This window comes from Lithobates pipiens, unplaced genomic scaffold (genome assembly GCF_037356315.1).
Source record: "Lithobates pipiens isolate NorthernLeopardFrog02 unplaced genomic scaffold, aLitPip1_a1.2 Scaffold_25, whole genome shotgun sequence".
Taxonomy (NCBI): Eukaryota; Metazoa; Chordata; class Amphibia; order Anura; family Ranidae; genus Lithobates; species Lithobates pipiens.
The window spans coordinates 109,593,164-109,612,663 of NW_027507787.1; the positions used below are offsets into that span (position 1 = coordinate 109,593,164).

A 19,500-nucleotide genomic window follows, 5' to 3' on the forward strand; every position below is an offset into this window, starting at 1 on the left:
CACATAATCTGTGCAGGGTAGTTCCGAGGAACGTGTCTTGGTGATCATTGGGAGCGTACACAGTGGCAAATGTAAAAAGGCGCTCTCCAATGTGGCCCCTAAGAAAAAGATATCGGCTCCCAGGGTCCACCAGAGAATCCTGGAGAACCCAGGGGAGCCTGCTAGAGATCAGAATGGAGACTCCCTTGGTCTTAGAGGAGGGGTTAGTAGAGTGGTAGACCTTAGGGAAGGATCTCAACCATAGAAAGGGGAGGCTAGTATTTTTAAAATGTGTTTCTTGTATAAAGGCCACATCAGTACAGGAAGTCTTCAGTTCTCACAGGAGGATCCACCGTTTTTCAGGGGAGCTCAGTCCCTTAACGTTTAGAGAGGTGACCTTGACTGAGTCTGCCTTCGCTCCTCGGGGAGGGGGAGGGGGACGTCAGAGAAAAGCAAAGAAAGTTGAACCAAGGTAGGTTTTGGGTAGGTAATGCATGGCGGGAACTAAGGGGGAGAAAGGAAGGGCAAATGGAAGGAAAGGTAAAGGGAAAAAGAGGCCGGGCACCTCAACCCCAGGGGGAGAGGGAAATTAAGGGTTGTCCGCACTCAACAGTACAGGAAGGGTATACTAAAACAGCACAATTATGCTATAGCGCTTACCAGATGTACACTGGGTTTAAAGCGCTGTCCTACTTGGGTTGGTGGGTAGACAGGTCAAGAGGGAGCCCCCGAATCCTAGTCCCCCCAGTCCCGGCAGTGGTAAATGTCACGTCTGATACTGGTATGCAAATAAAAGACAATCAGTAACATCATAGAACCAAAAAACAATAGTATAACCAAAACAGAGGTAGAGCATATAACTGTCAGCACTGAGGGGTCTCCTCGGCTCGCCCTAAACGTAGGCATGCACGAGGGAGCCCGTCACAACAGAAAAGGCATCACAGAATGGGATCCACCACCCCCCGTCCCATACCCCTAAAGTACATGCAGTCCCCGAACAAATCCATTGCTCCCTTTGGCAGATTGTCCTCTCCTTACCCCCTCTCCCCCGTCCATGCCCCGGGGGAAAAGGGGCAGGGAAAGGGGGAGTGGAAGGGGGGAAAGGGGTAGGGAAAGGAGGGAAGGGAAGGGTGGGAAGGGGGGGAAGGGAGGGGGGAAACAGGGGAGAGGGGAAAAACATGCGGAAATGTCAAGTCCTTTAGCGCACTCCCACCAGCAAACACCCAGACCCCATAAATTTCAACTCCTCCCCTCCATGGTCACCACATCATAATGAAAGAGGAGCAGCCCTGGTCGGTGCATGGAAAATCTGGCAGGCAAGGGGCTGGGGCCACCATCCCTCCATCCAACGGGAGACTTCACCCGACCAGCAGTCCTGGGGCCCGCCAATTAGTGTCTCTCCTGCATCGCCATCGGGGGCTGTGTAGAGCATCCAGAGGGAGGCTGGGACTGCCCAAACAGTAAGGGGTAAATCCTCCAGGGGGGTCCAGAGTCACCCTGGAGGGAAGCAGTGTCTTGTACCAATAGGCTCAATAAATAAGTCATCCAGGGTCCCCAAAAGCTGCAGAAGGCAATGTTGGCAAAGAGTAGGTGGGAGCCAGAGGGGGGACGAGGGGCGCAACCAGGGGGAGGGGACACATATGCGGGAATATCAAGCCCTTCCAGTACAGCGCACTAGGTATCACTCAGACCCCCCAAAGTGCAACTCCCCCATCTAAGGTCAAGACTCCAGAAGGGAAGATGAGCCGCCCTGGTCTGTACATGAAAGAACCTGCTGCCAAGGGGTTGGGGCCATCATCCCTTCCTCCAATGGGAGATGCCACCGGCATGACAGCCCCGTGTCCTGTCAAGTGGTGCCCCTCTGACAATGTCGTTGTGGTATATGTGGAGCATCCAGGGAGAGGCAGGGACCACCCAAACAGTGAGGGGTAAAGCCTCCAAGGGGGACCGGTGTCAGACAGGAGGCTAGCGATGTCTTGTACAAGTTGGTTAATTAGACAAGCTGTGAGCAGCGGAAGGAAAGGTTGGTAAGGATTATGAATGGGTGGGGGCCAGGGAGTGCATAAAACTGCCACCAGATGACCGGGGCAGAGAGGGCAAGGGGATGAAAGTCAGATCTGGTAGGTGGGGGCGGGGGTGAGGAGTGTCCCTCATATTACTATCTGTATACATTAGCCTGTCTTTTGTACACATTAGCCGGTCCTCTGTATACACTAGTCTGTCTGTATACACTAGTGTATACAGATAGGCTAGATTATACAGAAGAACGTCCTGGGTATGCAGAGATGGAGGCTAGGGTATACAGAGAGAGAGGCTAGAGTATGCATACTTGCTAGTGTATACAGACGGACTAGTGTATACAGAAGACCGGCTAGTTTATATAAGGAGGCTAATGTGTGCAAAAGATAGGCTAGTGTATACAAATAGGCTAGATTATAGAGAAGAACATCTTGGGTATGCAGAGAGAGAGGCTGGGTTACACAGAGAGGCTGGTGTATGCAGACTTGCTAGTGTATACAGACGGACTAGTGTATACAGAGAGGCTTGGGTATACAGAGAGCTAATGTATAAAGAGCAGCTAGTGTATACAAAAGACATCCAAGGGTCTACAGAGAGACTCGTGTATGCAGAAGACCGGCTAGTTTATACAGAGAGGCTAAAGTGTACAAAACACAGGCTAGTGTATATAGATAGGCTAGATTATACAGAAGAACGTCCTGGGTATGCAGAGATGGAGGCTAGGGTATACAGAGAGAGAGACTGTGTTACACAGAGAGGCTAGAGTATGCAGACTTGCTAGTGTATACTGACGGACTAGTGTATACAGAAGACCAGCTAGTTTATACAGAGAGGCTAATTTATACAGATAGGCTAGATTATACAGAAGAACATCCTGGGTATGCAGAGATGGAGGCTAGGGTATACAGAGAGAGAGAGAGAGAGAGAGGCTGGGTTACACAGAGAGGCAGGAGTATGCAGACTTGCTAGTGTATACAGGTGGACTAGTGTATACAGTAGACCGGCTAGTTTACACAGAGAGGCTAATGTGTACAAAAGACAGGCTAGTGTATACAGATAGGCTAGATTATACAGAAGAAAGAAGGTCCTGGTTTATGCAAGAGATGGAGGCTAGGGTATGCAGAGAGAGAGGCTTGGTTACACAGACTTGCTAGTGTATACAGACGGACTAGTGTATACACAGGACCGGCTAGTTTATACAGAGAGGCTAATGTGTACAAAAGACAGGCTAGTGTATACAGATAGACTAGATTAAACAGAAGAACGTCCTGGGTATGCAAGGATGGAGGCTAGGGTATACAGAGAGAGAGGCTAGAGTATGCATACTTGCTAGTGTATACAGGCGGACTAGTGTATACAGAAGACCGGTTAGTTTATACAGAGAGGCAAATGTGTACAAAAGACAGGCTAGTGTATACAGATAGGCTAGATTATACAGAAGAACGTCCTGGGTATGCAGAGATGGAGGCTAGGGTATACAGAGAGAGAGAGAGGCTAGGTTACACAGAGAGGCAGGAGTATGCAGACTTGCTAGTGTATACAGATGGACTAGTGTATACAGTAGACCGGCTAGTTTACACAGAGAGCCTAATGTGTACAAAAGACAGGCTAGTGTATACAGATAGGCTAGATTATACAGAAGAAGGTTTATGCAAGAGATGGAGGCTAAGGTATACAGAGAGAGAAGTTGGGTTACAAAGAGAGGCTAGTGTATGCAGACTCGCTATATTGCAGAGTGTAATTTATCAGGAAAGAGATCCAAAGCGTTAGTTGCAGTAGTATCATAAAACTGAGAAATCGTTGCATTACTCTAAATTTAAAAGTTGTTCCGGTAGCACTGAAAAGACGATATTAGATGAGTGATCTACACATTTCGTTTACTATTGCAGAGAGATACCGGCTAAAAGTTAATATGTTAATATGTGCTGCGTGTAAGGTAGAAATAAGATGGTTAAGTGTGAGCTGGTTTACCAGGATTTAGAGATAGTAATCTGTTTATTCTAATAATAAATATAGCAAAATAACTCTAAAATTAATATTGAGACAGTATATACAGGTCGGGTTTAAGTGGAAATACACTAAATAACAGCAACGACGTGTGTAGGTTTTTATCAATCAGGTTCATTACGTGTCTTTAATCATGTAGTGAATATACCCCAAATATAGCATAAGGATGAGAAAGGATAATAACGGGCAGAGGATGCCATGGCAAAAAGACAAACTGCATTAGAATTGTGAATATGAATTAGAGATGAAATGCCAATCCCCACGGCTACGTACAGCAAAGCAGCTAAATATTCAGCTAAATATTCTGCAATAGCAGAGATTAAGTATTGCAGTCGAAATGAGATCGGAAGCGTTAGTTGCAGTAGCTCCAAAATGACTGAGAAATCATTTCATTACTCTAAATGTAAAAGTTATCCCGGTAGCACTGAGTGGACTGATATTAGATGAGTGATCGTTGTAATACAAATTCAGTTTCCTATAGCAGAGAGATACCAGCTAAATGTGAAACGAGCAATTAAACTGTTCACGGTAGCATTGCATTATTCTTAATACGTGCAGCGTGTAAAGAAGCAATAAGATGGTTTTGTATTACCCTAAAATTAGCAGTATACGTAATAAAGGTGAGTAGGTAACATGTATTTAGACATAGCAAACTCTACAATCTAATTTAGCAAAATTAGAACGGATAATATTGAGACAGTATATAAAAGTCGAGTTTAAGTGGAAATACACAAAATATCTAGCTTACCTTTACATTGTTCAATAGAGCGTTGCAAAGTAATACCAAAGCAGAATGTCGGAATATCAATTAGATGAGATGATTGCTGTAATAATGAAATATCAGCAAGGACGTGACTAGGTTTCTATCGTTTTCAGGATCCTTACGTGTCTTTAAGGATGAGAACGTATAATAACTGGCAAAGTATGACATGGCAAAAGAGACAAACTGCATTAGAATTGTGAATGTGAATTAGAGATGAAATTTCAATCCCCATTGGTTATTTACATGTAACCATTAATACAGTTAACGTGGCTACATACAGCAAAGTGTTAGCTAAGCAGCTAAATATTACTTAATATTGCAGAGATTATGTATTGCAGTTGAAAAGAGATCGGAAGCGTTACTTGCAGTAGCTTCAAAATGATTGAGAAATCTTCATATTGTCGGAATAGCAATTAGATGAGATGATTGCTGTAATCATGAAATATCAGCAACGACTAGGTTTCTATCGGATGAGAAGGTATAATAAATGGCAAAGTATGACATGGCAAAGAGGCAAATTGCATTGGAGATTTGAGATGGACATGAAATGTCAATCCCCATTGGTTACTTACATGTAAACGCGGCTACATACAGCAAAGTGTGAGCTAAGCAGCTAAAGGGTATTTAAGAGTAAATTGACGTAGCTTGAAAATTCCAACGTTTAAATCGTTCCATTAATTTTGTTACGCACGAAGACGGCTTACACTGACTGTTTTCCGTTTCCACTGCTTATCGGCATAATGTATCAGTAACCATGAACATTAATAGTGATAGACAGCTTACATTATGATGTATGCATGAGGTGAATGTAAAATTGTTGCATTATGTGTTATTAATGTAATCAAACTGTATTGCTATGCTTTGCTACTGCAACCACTTCTCAATCAAGTAAACCGCCCCACTGCTTTTCTCACATTTTGCTGCTGTTAAAAAATGTGTTGCAAGTGTTATGTGTTACAAATGGTTATCAGTGTGACAGTTAATGTGTAGAAGAAGTAATACACAAAATAGAGTCAGAAATAGAATCCAATTGCATAGAGGTCGCGAGAGATGGTTGCATTGCTCCTAATGTGCAGTGTGTAAAAGGATTTAAAAAGATGGTTTTGTGTGACTTTTGCTTTAACGTAAAATTAGCTGTAGACATTATAACTATGGTTAGGTTTACAATGATTTAGAGTTAATAATCTCTGTAATATAATAATAATAAGTATAGCAAAACAAATTAGGAAAATATTGAGGCATATAGGTCGAGATAAAGTGAATACACAAAAGGGTAATATCCTCATTAAGGCAGAATGTCGGAATAGCAATGAGATTCGATGGTTGCAACATAAAACGAAATATGAGAACGGCTAAAATACAGAACAACAGTACATAATTTAAGAGTACAGTAGAATATAGTATAAATTATTTAAGATTAAATAGACTTAGAATGAAAAAAATCTAAGTTTAAATCGTTGAGTAAATCGTTGAGTAAATCGTGAATTTATCAGCTAAATTAACGCTGAGATTATGATTAATTTCACAGTTCCATTACGCGGTCCTTTTCCACTGGTATAGTCATAATGTAATATCAGTAATTGCTATCAGTAAATATTAAAATTGTAAGACGGTTCACGGTTATGTGGAATTGATATGGATTTAATAGCGGTACATTAATTTTCTGAAGCATATGGCAGAAAGACGGCTTACACTGCTTTTCTCACAAATGTTTTGTCACTGTGTTTTAACTGACTCTATTTTCTGTATTACTTCTTTTTCTCCACCTTAACTGTCACAAACAGTGGAAACGTTTATTTGTCATGACAGCTGATACTGGTTGAGCAATAAAACTGTTTTATTAAGATGTAAGACTAGTTTTATTCTCTACATATAGGCTTTTCAGAGAGTTGTATAATATAGGCATATAGGCAATGCAATAGGGCATTTAAATGGCTTAATGTTGTAGGGAGGAAGTATCGCTTTTCAAAGGTAAGAGATTGAAAGCTTAGCTTGAAAATGTCCGAGAAATAGTTGCGTTAGTCTAAATTTAAAGGATATGCCGGTACCAATGAGAAAGCTTATATTAGACTAGTTGATCTTTGCATTAGACAATCCAATTATTATTATTATTATTATTATTATGATTAAGATCATAGTGCAGAGAGATACATTTTGCATTACCGCACAATTAGCGGTAGAACTCATCGAAGTGAATAGATTTAACGGGATTTTGAGATAGTACTCTCTATTTCTAATAAGAAATAAAGAAAAATAAGTCAGGATGGTGTGTCAGGACTGTCACATACTCAATGTGACAGTTGATGTGGAGAATTAAAAATATGCAAAATAGAGCAAAAGAGTACATGGTTTATTTATATGTATGTATGATAGTTTTATTGCATGCTTGATGTGGATGATTAAAATCGTGTAGTGAGTATAATCTATATTTAGCATAAGAATGAAAAGGCATAACATGGCAATGAGACAAACTCCATTAGAGATGTGAGCTATATGAAATGATGAAAAGTCTCTGTATAGCCCAGATTGTCTTCTGTTATCACTTAGCCTACCCTCTAAATTCACTAGCCTCTCTATATACACCAGCATGTTTACACTAGCCGGTCTTCTGCATACAATAGCTTGTCTTCGATATACACTAGCCTATGTTCGGAATACACTAGCCCGTCTTCTGTCTTCTGTATGCCCTAGCCTGTCTTCTGTATACATTAGTCTCTCTGTATAAACTAGCATCTCTGTATACCCCAAACTGTCTTCTGTAAAAACGTGTCTCTCTTATAGCCAGTCTAGCCTTTCTTCTGTACACACTAGCTTCTCTGTATACACTAACCAGGCTTCTATATACAATAGCTTCACTCTATGCACTAGCCTCTCTGTATAATCTAGCCTCTCTATATACCCTAGATAGTGTTCTGCATACACTAGCCTCTCCGTAGAAGCCAGCCTTTATTCTGTATTCACTAGCCTTTCTTCTGTATGCTGTAGTCTTCTATATATACTAGCTTCTCTGTACACCCCTGCATCTCTATAATACACTAAACCCTCTGTATACCACAGCCTGTCTTCTGTATACACTAGACTGTAAAAACTAGCTAGAATACACCAGCCTGTCTTCTGTACCCACTAGACTCTCTGTATACACTACCCAGTCTTCTGTATACACTGTCAGCTTGGATGTATACCCAAGCCTTTCTTCTGTCTTCTATATATACTAGCTTCTCTGTACACCCTTGCATCTCTGTAAAAACTGTCTGAACTAGCCAGTATTATGTATACACTCACCGACTGTATACACTAGACTCTCTGAATACACTAAACCCTCTGTATACCACAGCCTGTCTTCTGTATACACTAGACTGTAAAAACTAGCTAGAATACACCAGCCTGTCTTCTTTACCCACTAGACTCTCTGTATGCACTACCCAGTCTTCTGTATACACTGTCATCTTTGATGTATACCCAAGCCTGTCTTCTGTATACACTAGTTTCTCTATATGCACTGTCCTTTCTGTATACTCTCGACCCTCTCTATACATTAACCTCTCTATATACACTAACATCTTTGTATATACTAGCCTCTCTTTAAACTAGCCTCTCTGTGTACCCCAGCCTCACTGTTTACTCTAGCATCTCTGTATACTCAAGCCTATCTACATACACGAGTCTGTATTCTGTATTCACTAGCCTTTCTTCTGTATGCTGTAGTCTTCTATATATACCAGCTTCTCTGTACACCCTAGCACTGTAACAGTGCTAGGTTCCTGTATTACAGAAACAGAACACCAGCAATAAGGTGTATACTGTGCAGGAGGCACACAACACCCACTCTAACTTTTGCACTGCAGATGCATGTATTGCAGAAATTGAACACCAGTAATAAAGGGTAGCTTCAGGTGTGTACTGTGCAGGAGGCACTAACACCCACTGTAACAGTGCTAGGTTCCCAAGCAGTAAAGACACTGTCCCTGCCTATCGTCCTCTTTCCCTGACCACCGCAACACACTATACAAGGCCGCCGCGCTGGCGGCTTTATATAGTGTGGGGTGTGTACTAAACCCCCCTGAGCTATATTTGGCCACAGGAATCCTGCCTGTGGTGAATTGTGGCTCTCGTCACAGAGGATGTCACATCTGATCTTATTATATAGAACCTATTATGCTCCTCGTAAACTTTTTCTGTTTGGCCGAACGGCCGGACGCAAGTTGCCCCCGGTGCGGGAACATGGTGGGAGACATGATGCACATGTTTTGGAGATGCCCGAAGTTGATCCGCTACTGGACAGAGGTGACAGGAACCATTGATCGGGTGTTTGGAACCTCCACCAGGATGGAGGCGAAGTATTGTCTCCTGGGATTAGTTGGCAGTTCTGAGATGCCTATTTCAGGCAAGGAAACTGTTGGCAATGACTTGGTTTTTTTCACTTGATGACCATGTTGGCGTTTGTCAAGATGGTTGAGAGTGCCCAAAGAGATCGCCTATGGCCCCATCACCTTGAAAGTGCCTGATCTTGTCTGATCTCGGAGGCTAAGCATTGTCCGTCCTGATTAGTAACTGGGTGGGAGACCAACTGGGAATACCAGGTGTCGTAGGATTCTTTTTATGTTGTTGGCGTTGACATGGTTTTTTTTTCCGCTTGTTTCCCAAGGTGATCATCTTGGCATTTGTCAAGAGGGCTGGGAGAGCCCAAAGAAATCTCCTATGGCCACATCCCCCTGAAAGCGCCCGATCTCATCTGATCTCAGAGGCTAAGCAGGGTCCGGCCTGGATAGTACCTAATTAAAGGTGCCGTAGGAATCTTTTTATATTGTTGGCTTTGACCTGTTTTTCTTTCGCTTGTTTCCCAAGGTGACCATTTTAGCATCAGTCAAGAGTTTTGAGTATGTCCCAAAGCGTTCGCCTGAGGTCACATCACCCTGAAAGCGCCCGATCTCAGAGGCTAAGCAGGGTCTGGGTCAGATGGGAGACCGCCAGGGTCTATGTTGTTGGCGTTGACCTGTTTTTTTTCACTTGTTTCCCAAGATAACCATCTTGGTATTTGTCAAGAGGGTTGAGAGTGTCTAAATAGAACACCTATGGCCACATCACCCTGAAAGCGCACAATCTCATCTGATCTCGGAGGCCTAGCAGTGTACGGCCTGGTTAATACCTGTATGGGAGACCATCTGTGAATACCAGGTGCCGTAGGCTTCTTTTTATGTTGTTGGCGTTTACCTGTTTATTTTCGCTTGTTTACCAAGGTGACCATCTTGGCGTTTGTCAAGAGGGTTGAGCGTGCATTTGATCTCAGAGGCTAAGCAGGGTTGGGACATGGTTAGTACCTGGATGGGAGACCGCCTGGGATTTCTCGATGCCATAGGCTTTAGTTTTAAGTTGTTGGCATTGACTTATTTTTTTTTATTTTTATTATTTTTTTATTAAGTAGAACAACATAAATATAACAGTCAACCATACAGCATGACCCAGGGTCACCATTACATGGTAACAAAAAATAGGCAGCCAAATAACTCTGGGTTCTCAGAGGGGAGTCCTACAGTTTCATGCAGAAAAGAGAGAAACCCCACCTCCGACATGTAGTACAGTATAACTAGTGCAGCTCCGTTCGGACAAATGTAATCATGGAGAACAACTGGGACCACAGCGAGCCAGCTTATCATGACCTACGTGAACCAGAGTAAAATATGAGCCGGGCATGTCCAGAACCCTGGGGTTCTTCTGGGTCCCGAAGGCTAGTAAGGAGACAAGGCATAGTCAAAAGGGAGGACGGGGGAAGAAGAGAGTGCAAAGACGGAGAGAAAGGAGGTGGGGGGAATGCGGCGGGGAAAAAAAGAAAAATAAAGACAAAAAGGGAGGGAGGGAATGCCACCCAGGGCAGACATGGCCTACGTAGGTAAACGTTAGATGTTCAGTCGTTTTCTGGGACAGAGGCACTGCTCACCTCCCGAATGTAGTCTCGAGTACCAGTAAAATACCTCCAGGGCCTCCATGTAACACTAACAGCCTCTTCAGTGTTGTGAAGGGTGGCGGTCAATTCTTCCATCTGGAGAATATGATTGACTTTGGAATACCACAGCACCTTGGATGGGGGCTGAGGCTGCCTCCACAGTGCGGGAATGCAGGCCCGGGCGGCATTCAGGAGTTGCATTGTGAGGGTTTTTTTGTATTTTCGAACAGGCTGTTCGGTCAAGTGTAGAAGGCACGCTGCTGGGAACCCAAAAGTTCCTCAAGGCCGGGCATGCCCAGAAAAGGTGTCCCATGGTCCCTTTTATCTGAATTTCACCTCCAACAAACATCCGGGATCGATCTATCCATTTTATTCAGAAGGTATGGGACTCTATACCAGCGTGAGACTATCTTGTATCCTGATTCTTGATATTGGTTTGCGATGGAAGCTTTATGTACTAAGGTCAGGATCTTCCCTATCTGTTGTGGGGTAAATGTGATGCCTAAGTCCCTCTCCCATTTGTGGATAAATGGTGGGGGGTCGACTCCTCCTCCTGACTACTCAATAGGTTGTACAGGAGGGAGAGGGTGTGTCGCACAGGTTCCCTTTTGTGACAGATGGATTCATAGGGTGTCAGGTCTCTAGGAGTGTAGGGGGCCCTTTGTATGGCCAGAAGAAAGTGATGAAGTTGATAAGCACTAAACAAGTCAAGTGGAGGGTCAGAAAGCTCTGCGACAGTTTGTGTGGTCGGGATCCCTCCCGAGGGCCAAACCTCTCCCAGACGCTGTTTCCCCACCACTGTCAACTGTCGCAGTTTCTTGTTGGTAAATCCTGGTGGGAAGTCTGGATTACCTATAACCGGAGTCATTGGTGATGGCAGGGGAGCAATGTGTGTGCAGCGGAACAACCTCCGCACAACAGCCAACGTAGCTCCCACTACGGGGTGACCTCTGAGGTCTTTTGGTAGGGAGGACAGGAGCCACGGGGAGGTCAATAGGGGAATGGATCCATCCTCAATCTCCATCTCCACCCACTGCTTGTGTGGGCCATTACAATGCCAATCAACGACTCTCGCTAGCAGAGTCACTCTGTAGTATTGTCTGAGATCTGGGAGACCCAGACCCCCCTTGTCCTTTGGTCTGGCAAGCAATTGCAAACGGGCTCTGGGCGGTTTGCGCACCCAAATAAAGTCCCGGAGCAGAACCTGCAGTTGTCTGAAAAAAATTGGGGGTAACCGGATCGGTAATGTCTGGAACATGTATAAGATCCGCGGGAGGGCCATCATTTTGAATGCATTAAATCACCCGAACCAGGTCAGTGTTAAAGCATGCCAGTTTCCCAAATCAGATTTCAGTCTATCCAGGAGAGGGACAAAATTAAGCGGGTACAATTGCGCTAAATCCGCTGCGATGTCAACGCCCAGGTAACATATAGATTTTTCAGCCCAGTAGAATGGAAAAGCGGAGCGGAGCCTCTTGGCCTCACCATCCGGGACCGATATATTCAATACAGCCGACTTGGCGCAATTGATTTTATAGTTTGATAGGCTGCCGTATCGCTGTAGAGACGCAAGTATATTGGGAAGCAAAATGTGTGGATTGGAGACGGAAAAAAATTAGATCGTCAGTGTACGCCGCAATTTTGTGGTGTGCCGAGGGTTTGGATATGCCAGTAACATTCGGGTCATTCCGAACGTGACACATAAGTGGTTCCAGTGTCAGAATAAAAATTAGGGGAGACAGAGGGCACCCCTGCCTCGTCCCATTAGTGATGGGGAAAGAGTCAGAGCACCACTCGTTCACCCGTACCGCTGCCGACGGCGTGGAGTAAAGCGACATTACCCAGCTCATCATGTTGGAGCCAAGACCTATATGTTCCAGGGTGGCCTACATAAAGTGCCAGGCCACCCTGTCAAAGGCCTTCTCCGCGTCCGTTGACAACATAAGCAAGGGCCTTTCCTGTACATGCGCCGCATGGATTAAATTGAGGACTCGGGCCGTATTGTCTCTAGCTTCCGACTTATTTTTATTTTTTTTGCTTGTTTCCCAAGGTGACCATCTTGGCGTTTGTCAAGAGGGTTGAAAGTGCCTGAAGAGATAGCCTACGGGCACATCACCCTGAAAGCACCCGATCTCGTTTGATCTTGGAGGCTAAGAAGAGTCGGGCCTTGTTAGTACCTGGATGGGAGACTGCCTGGGAATACCAGGTGTCGTAGACTTCTTTTTATGTTGTTGGTGTTGACCTGTTTTTTTTTCGCTTGTTTCCCAAAGTGACCATCTTGGTGTTTGTCAAGAGGGTTGAGAGTGCCTGAAGAGATTGCCTATGGCCACATCACTCTGAAAGCACCCAATCTCGTCTGATCTTGGAGGCTAAGAAGAGTCGGGCCTGGTTAGTACCTGGATGGGAGACCACCTGGGAATACCAGTTATTGTAGGCTTCTTTTTATGTTGTTGGCTTTGATTTGTTTTTTTTTTTGCTTGTTTCCCAAGGTGACCATCTTGGCATTTGTCAAGAAGGTTGAGAGTGCCCAAAGAGATCGCTTATAGCAGCATCACCCTGCATGAACCCTATCTCTTCTCTTCTCTGAGGCTAAGAAGGGTTGGGCCTAGTTAGTACCTGGATGGGAGATGGCGTTGGAATACCAGGTGCCGTATTCTTCTTTTTATGTTGTTGACATTGACCTGTTTTTTTTCGCTTGTATCTCAAGGTGACTATCTTGGCTTTTTTCAAGAGGGTTGAGAATGCCCAAAGAGATTGCCTATGGGCACATAACCCTGAAAGCGCCCGATCTCCTCTGATCTCAGAAGCTAAACAGGGTTGGGCCTTGCTAGTACCTGGATTGGAGACCACCTGGGAATACTAGGTACTGTAGGCTTCCTTTTATGTTGTTGGCCTTGACCTGGTTTTTTTTTCACTTGTTTCCCAAGGTGACCATCTTGGCGTTTGTCAAGAGGGTTGAAAGTGCCTGAAGAGATTGCCTACGGGCACATCACCCTGAAAGCACCCGATCTCGTTTGATGTTGGAGGCTAAGAAGAGTCGGGCCTTGTTAGTACCTGGATGGGAGACCGCCTGGGAATACCAGGTGTCGTAGACTTCTTTTTATGTTGTTGGCGTTGACCTGTTTTTTTTTCGCTTATTTCCCAAAGTGACCATCTTGGTGTTTGTCAAGAGGGTTGAGAGTGCCTGAAGAGATTGCCTATGCCCACATCACTCTGAAATCACCCAATCTCATCTGATCTTGGAGGCTAAGAAGAGTCGGGCCTGGTTAGTACCTGGATGGGAGACCACCAGGGAATACCAGTTATTGTAGACTTCTTTTTATGTTGTTGGCGTTGATTCGTTTTTTTTTTTTGCTTGTTTCCCAAGGTGACCATCTTGGCATTTGTCAAGAGGGTTGAGAGTGCCCAAAGAGATCGCTTATAGCAGCATCACCCTGAAAGAGCCCTATCTCTTCTCTTCTCTGAGGCTAAGAAGGGTTAGGCCTAGTTAGTACCTGGATGGGAGATGGAGTTGGAATACTAGGTGCCGTATTCTTCTTTTTATGTTGTTGACATTGACCTGTTTTTTTTCACTTGTATCTCAAGGTGACTATCTTGGCATTTGTCAAGAGGGTTGAGAATGCCCAAAGAGATTGCCTATGGGCACATAACCCTGAAAGCACCCTATCTCCTCTGATCTCAGAAGCTAAACAGGGTTGGGCCTTGCTATGACCTGGATTGGAGACCACCTGGGAATACTAGGTGCTGTAGGCTTCTTTTTATGTTGTTGGCCTTGACCTGTTTTTTTTTCACTTGTTTCCCAAGGTGACCATCTTGGCGTTTGTCAAGAGGGTTGAGAGTGCCCGAAAAGATCACCTACGGCCCCATCACCCTGAAAGCGCCCAATCTCGTCTGATCTCGGATGCTAAACAGTGTCAGGCCTGGTTAGTACCTGGATGGGAGACCGCCTGGGAATACCAGGTGCCATAGGCTTCTTTTTTTTTTTTTTTTTTGTTTATTTAGTAGTATGCGACATACAATGCAAAGGCAACTTCACAGAATGTGTGATACAAATAGTTACAAACAAACGATCATATTGCATGGATATCAGAGCCAATGGTAAGAAGTCAGAGGAGAATAGCACGTGTAAAGATTTGCTGTCATATCAAGATGAGATTAAAGCTCCATCTCGTTGGGATCCTCTACTACTTAAAATATTATTGATACTAGCCCTGCTACCCTCGAAGAGTTTAGATATCCATAGATAGGGTAAGAGTATTGTGTAGTAGTCAAATGGGGTCGGAACCATTTTCTTTTCCCTTTTTTGAGTTAAGAAGCGAAATAGTAGAACTGAAAAGAGGGAGAAGGGGAAAGAGAAGATTGGGGAAGGAAATGGCAGAAAAGGAAAAGAAGGGGTAAGGGGGTGTCGTGGGTAGAGTGGATAGGATGGGGTCCCCTCCCAGGGAGCAAGAGACGCCCTCGGCTCACCAGATCATCAGCTGTCCAACGTTTGGAACAGCGATCTCCAATGATCACCATGAGCTTACTATGTCTCGCGGAGGTATTCTTCCGAAAAGCGAAACTGGGTCCAGTAGAACCATCTGTTCCCATGCTCCTCCGTTTTATCCCTCATTGTGGCAGTCAGGTCTTCCATTCGTTCAATATCATTTACCCTTGCGAACCACTGGGTCACCATTGGAGCAGATTGCTCTTTCCACTGACTTGGGATGCAGGCCCTAGCTGCATTGAGGAGATGTTTAAGTAAGGACTTATGATAACGCTTTCTCGACATAGGAGTTAGATTGAGAAGAACTGCTGCGGGATCATTGGCTAAGGAAATCTCTGTGAACTTGTGGATGAGTCTCAGGACAGGCTGCCAGAATGTTTGTAACTTAGGGCATTCCCAGAAAATGTGGAGAATGGTGCCAGCCTGTTGCCCACAGCGACAGCAGCGGTCAGATTGACCGGGGAATATTTTGGCCAACACCACCGGTGTACGATACCAGCGTGTGATCAGCTTATATGAGATTGCCTGATATTTACTGCAGAGTGATGACTTATGGGCGAAAAAGAGTATTCTGTCCTTCTGTGGTTTGGAGAATGTAGTTTGTAAGTCCCTTTTCCATTTAGCTAGGAAGGATGGATCCGTGGAGGATTGTGCGTCTGTCAGGATTTGGTAGGACCTAGAGAGGGAACCACGAATTGGGCCATCATCCAGGCAAAGTTCCTTGAAGGGGTGGAATTGTCTAGAGAAGAACGAATGGTTAGGTAGTGATCCGAGGAAATGGATTAGCTGTCTAGCTCTCCAGCTATCCAATGCAACAGGTACTTGCTCTAGCAGTATGGTCCCCATGGGAATCAAGCCCGTGGGTCCAAGAAATAGGGCTGCTCTCAGAAGCCCTTTCGGGGGTTGCCTGGTAAAGGCCTGGTCAGACAGGCCCAGAGGGAATCTAGGATGTCCAATAATTGGGGTCATAGGAGAAGGGAAGTTAGTCAGGTGGGAAAGGTGAAAAAAACTATCCATCTCGGCGAGCGAGGGGCCAATTAACGGGTGAGTAGTCACACAGGGCTCCAATGGCCTCCCCGCCCAAGGCAGACCAGCCAGTGGAACCCGCGCCATCTCTTGCTCTAGCTTGACCCATAGCTTCAGTTCCCTATGCCGGTGTCTTATCACATATGGTCCCCCATCGGATAGTGTCCGCTGTGTACTGCGCATGCGCAGTACACAGCAACACAGATTCCGAAAATTGCCGAGCATGAACGGCGCCTGCGCACTGAGTCCAGGTTCTATCCCCACTATCCAAGTGGACATAGAGTAAGAATATAAAAGAGCCGAGCGCAGCGAGGCCGAGCCCGAAGCGTGGCGAGCGAAGCTCGCCTGCGAGGGGCCCTCTAATATTCACAACCCTATGTCCGCTTGGATGGTGGGGCTACCACCTCCACTCACCGCGCAGGCGCCGTTCAGCTTCGGAGATTTTCCGAAGCTTCGTCTGCTCCGTACTGCGCATGCGCAGTACGGCGTGGACACTATATCATGGCCGGACAGTATATGGCAGAACACCGGCACCAGTCAACCCCCGGTGTCATGTGCATCGTTGTGTAATATAGAGCAGGGTTCGGGAAGCCAATACCTCCCCGCAATTTCGGTCGCAATAGCATTGCCCTACCAATACGCATATGTTTTCTGCGCCAGAGGAACTTGATAAAGATTGAGCGAACTGCATGAAAGAAAGTCTGGGGTATTTTGATAGGTAAGGCTTGTAGTAGATACAGAAGTCGTGGCATCGCATTCATCTTCAACACATTACAGCGTCCGAACCATGACAGAGCTAGTGGGTCCCATCTTTTAAGGTCCGCTGTAAGCCCATAGGCTTCTTTTTATGTTGTTGGCTTTGATTTTGTTTTTTGTGCTTGTTTCTCAAGGCGACCATCTTGGCGTTTGTCAAGAGGGTTGGGCGTGTCTTGAAGAGAACGCTTACGGCCACATCAACCTGAAAGCACCCGATCTTGTCTGAATTCAGAGGCTAAGCAGCATCAGGCCTGGTTAGTACCTGGATGGGAGACTGCCTGGGAAGACCAGGTGCCATAGAAGGATCTGGTCTGGTTAGTGTCTTGATTGGGAGATCGCCTGGGAATACTGGATGCCGTATGCCGCTTACACACGAGCAGACTGTATGGCGTACTTAGTCAGTCGAAACCCATTTCAGCGGACAATCCGCTCGTGTGTGGGCTTCAGTGGACTTTTTTTTTTTTTTGTTTAATATATGTTTATTAAATGAAAAGAAAAGACAGGTATCAAAGAGATAATAACAGAAAGCTTGGCACATATATCATCAAGTGCAAAATAGGACAGGGATTGCAGAGGTTATGGTACACGGTCAATGACATAAAAGCTCTTCACAGCTCACAAACAAAAAAAAAGATAACCGAGTATGTTCTAAGCCTACCAGCGTAACACGAAGAGCATCCACCTTCCCACAAGTGGGACTGCGGATGCTAGACTGCAAGGTCCCTAGTTGCAGCAGACAAACAATGTTGTACCAAGTAACTAATAAGAAAGCGTGGGGAGAAAGTGAGGGGCGGGGTTCTCCGGGTTGTCCATGTCCAGTTACGTTCCCCACGTAGGACTACCCGTATTGGGTAATAGCCCAGGATTGGGCACGTTGCCGGGCGCCGGCTGCCTCCCTGTAATGGGGGGGCGGCGGGCGGCAGGCAAACAGTTTTTGATACCCCTGTGCTGCATTGTTGTGGCGCAGGTGGACCTAGACCTCAGGATGTTATTTGTTTTATGCAATGTGCTAATGCTTTCCTTTTTCTTCCCCTCATTTTTCTTTTTCTGTTTTTCTGTCTTTTGTTTTTTGTCCCCATCCTCCTCTCTGCCCCCCCTTCTTGCTTCCCTTCATTCCAGCCTACCTTCTTGCTCCCTGATAGGTTGGAGCTACCAGAATCTTGTCTCACCGGACACCGCAGAACTAGGAAGGTCGCCTGGACGGAACCCTCAGACACAACATGGCTACGCTTAAGGTAGTGTCTTACAATGTGAGGGGTCTGTGCTCCCCTAACAAGCGAAATAGGCTATGGTTAGAACTGAAACGCCTGGAGGCGCAAGTGGTGTTTTTACAGGAGACCCACTTTACCGATACCTCTCTCCCTAAATTGCCCTCACACCTATTCTCGCAATGGTTCCTGAGTAACTCGCCTATGCCCAAATCCAAGGGCACGGCTATAGCCATTCACAAAAATTGCCCATTCCAACCCCAGGAACATAAGGTAGACCCCCAGGGACGCTATGTGTTCCTGAAAGGCACCCTCCTCGGACAGTCATACACCTTTGCTACACTCTATGCCCCTAACACCCAACAACTTACATTTATAGATCAAACCCTCTCTACACTGGCGGACTTTAGGGAAGGTAGGTTAATTCTGGGAGGGGACTTTAATGGCAGCCCAGACCCCACACTTGACACTTCCGCAAGTAGATCGTCGCATTCCCATGCCTTCCTGAGACATTTCCGCAGATCCCTCCAGGACTACGCCCTGGTGGACTGCTGGAGAGCAATACATGCATCTGAAAGGGACTATAGCTACTTCTCTGGAGTACACAAGGTGTTCACTAGAATTGATTTGCTGCTAGTGGACCAGGACACCTTGGATTTTATCCTGGGAGCAACCATAGATCTCATAACCATCTCTGATCATGCCCCGGTGACGCTTACGCTTTCACTGGCCCAGGCCTCGACTAAAGCAAGGACATGGAGACTGAACGAGAACTTGTTAGATGACCTGGCGGTAGTGACGGGGGTGCAAGAGACTCTGACACACTATTTTGCGGAGAATGATAATGGGGAAGTGAGCAAGGGCATTCTCTGGGAGGGACATAAAGCCGTGGTCCGGGGCACCTTTATTGCACTGGGAGCTAAACTTAACAAAGAGAGGCGGGCGGGCTTCCTGAGGGTGTTGCAGGAGCTGAGACGCGCCGAGCTTGCACATAAAAGAACGTCGGGCTCTACGGAGCTCAGGCGTTTGACAGAACTCAGACAAATATTTTCTAAACTGCTGGACCGGAAAATTAACCGGAAACTGCGCTACCTGGCCCACACTTACTACGAACACGGCAACAAGTGCGGCAGGCTACTGGCCCGAGCGCTTCGCAAGAAGAGACTCCTGGCCCATGTACATAAATTGTGCTCTCCTACTGGGGACTATACACAGCACACATCCAAGATAGCCTCTATGTTTCGCGATTATTACGCAAATCTTTACCACTTAGACCAGGCCTCCTCCCCGGCCGACGTAGCCCTTAAGAAGACGC

General features: G+C 45.6%; 6 pseudogenes; all 6 read left to right on the forward strand.

Annotated features, from left to right (window-relative positions):
• The first annotated feature begins 12,808 nt into the window (after nt 1-12,808).
• LOC143931463 (5S ribosomal RNA) lies at nt 12,809-12,927 on the forward strand (annotated as a pseudogene).
• A 100-nt stretch (nt 12,928-13,027) lies between these two features.
• LOC143932103 (5S ribosomal RNA) lies at nt 13,028-13,146 on the forward strand (annotated as a pseudogene).
• A 319-nt stretch (nt 13,147-13,465) lies between these two features.
• On the forward strand, nt 13,466-13,584 carry LOC143931312 (5S ribosomal RNA; annotated as a pseudogene).
• Nucleotides 13,585-13,685: 101 nt separating this feature from the next.
• Nucleotides 13,686-13,804, forward strand: LOC143931764 (5S ribosomal RNA; annotated as a pseudogene).
• A 100-nt stretch (nt 13,805-13,904) lies between these two features.
• On the forward strand, nt 13,905-14,023 carry LOC143931113 (5S ribosomal RNA; annotated as a pseudogene).
• A 539-nt stretch (nt 14,024-14,562) lies between these two features.
• Nucleotides 14,563-14,681, forward strand: LOC143931035 (5S ribosomal RNA; annotated as a pseudogene).
• The last annotated feature ends 4,819 nt before the right edge of the window (nt 14,682-19,500 follow it).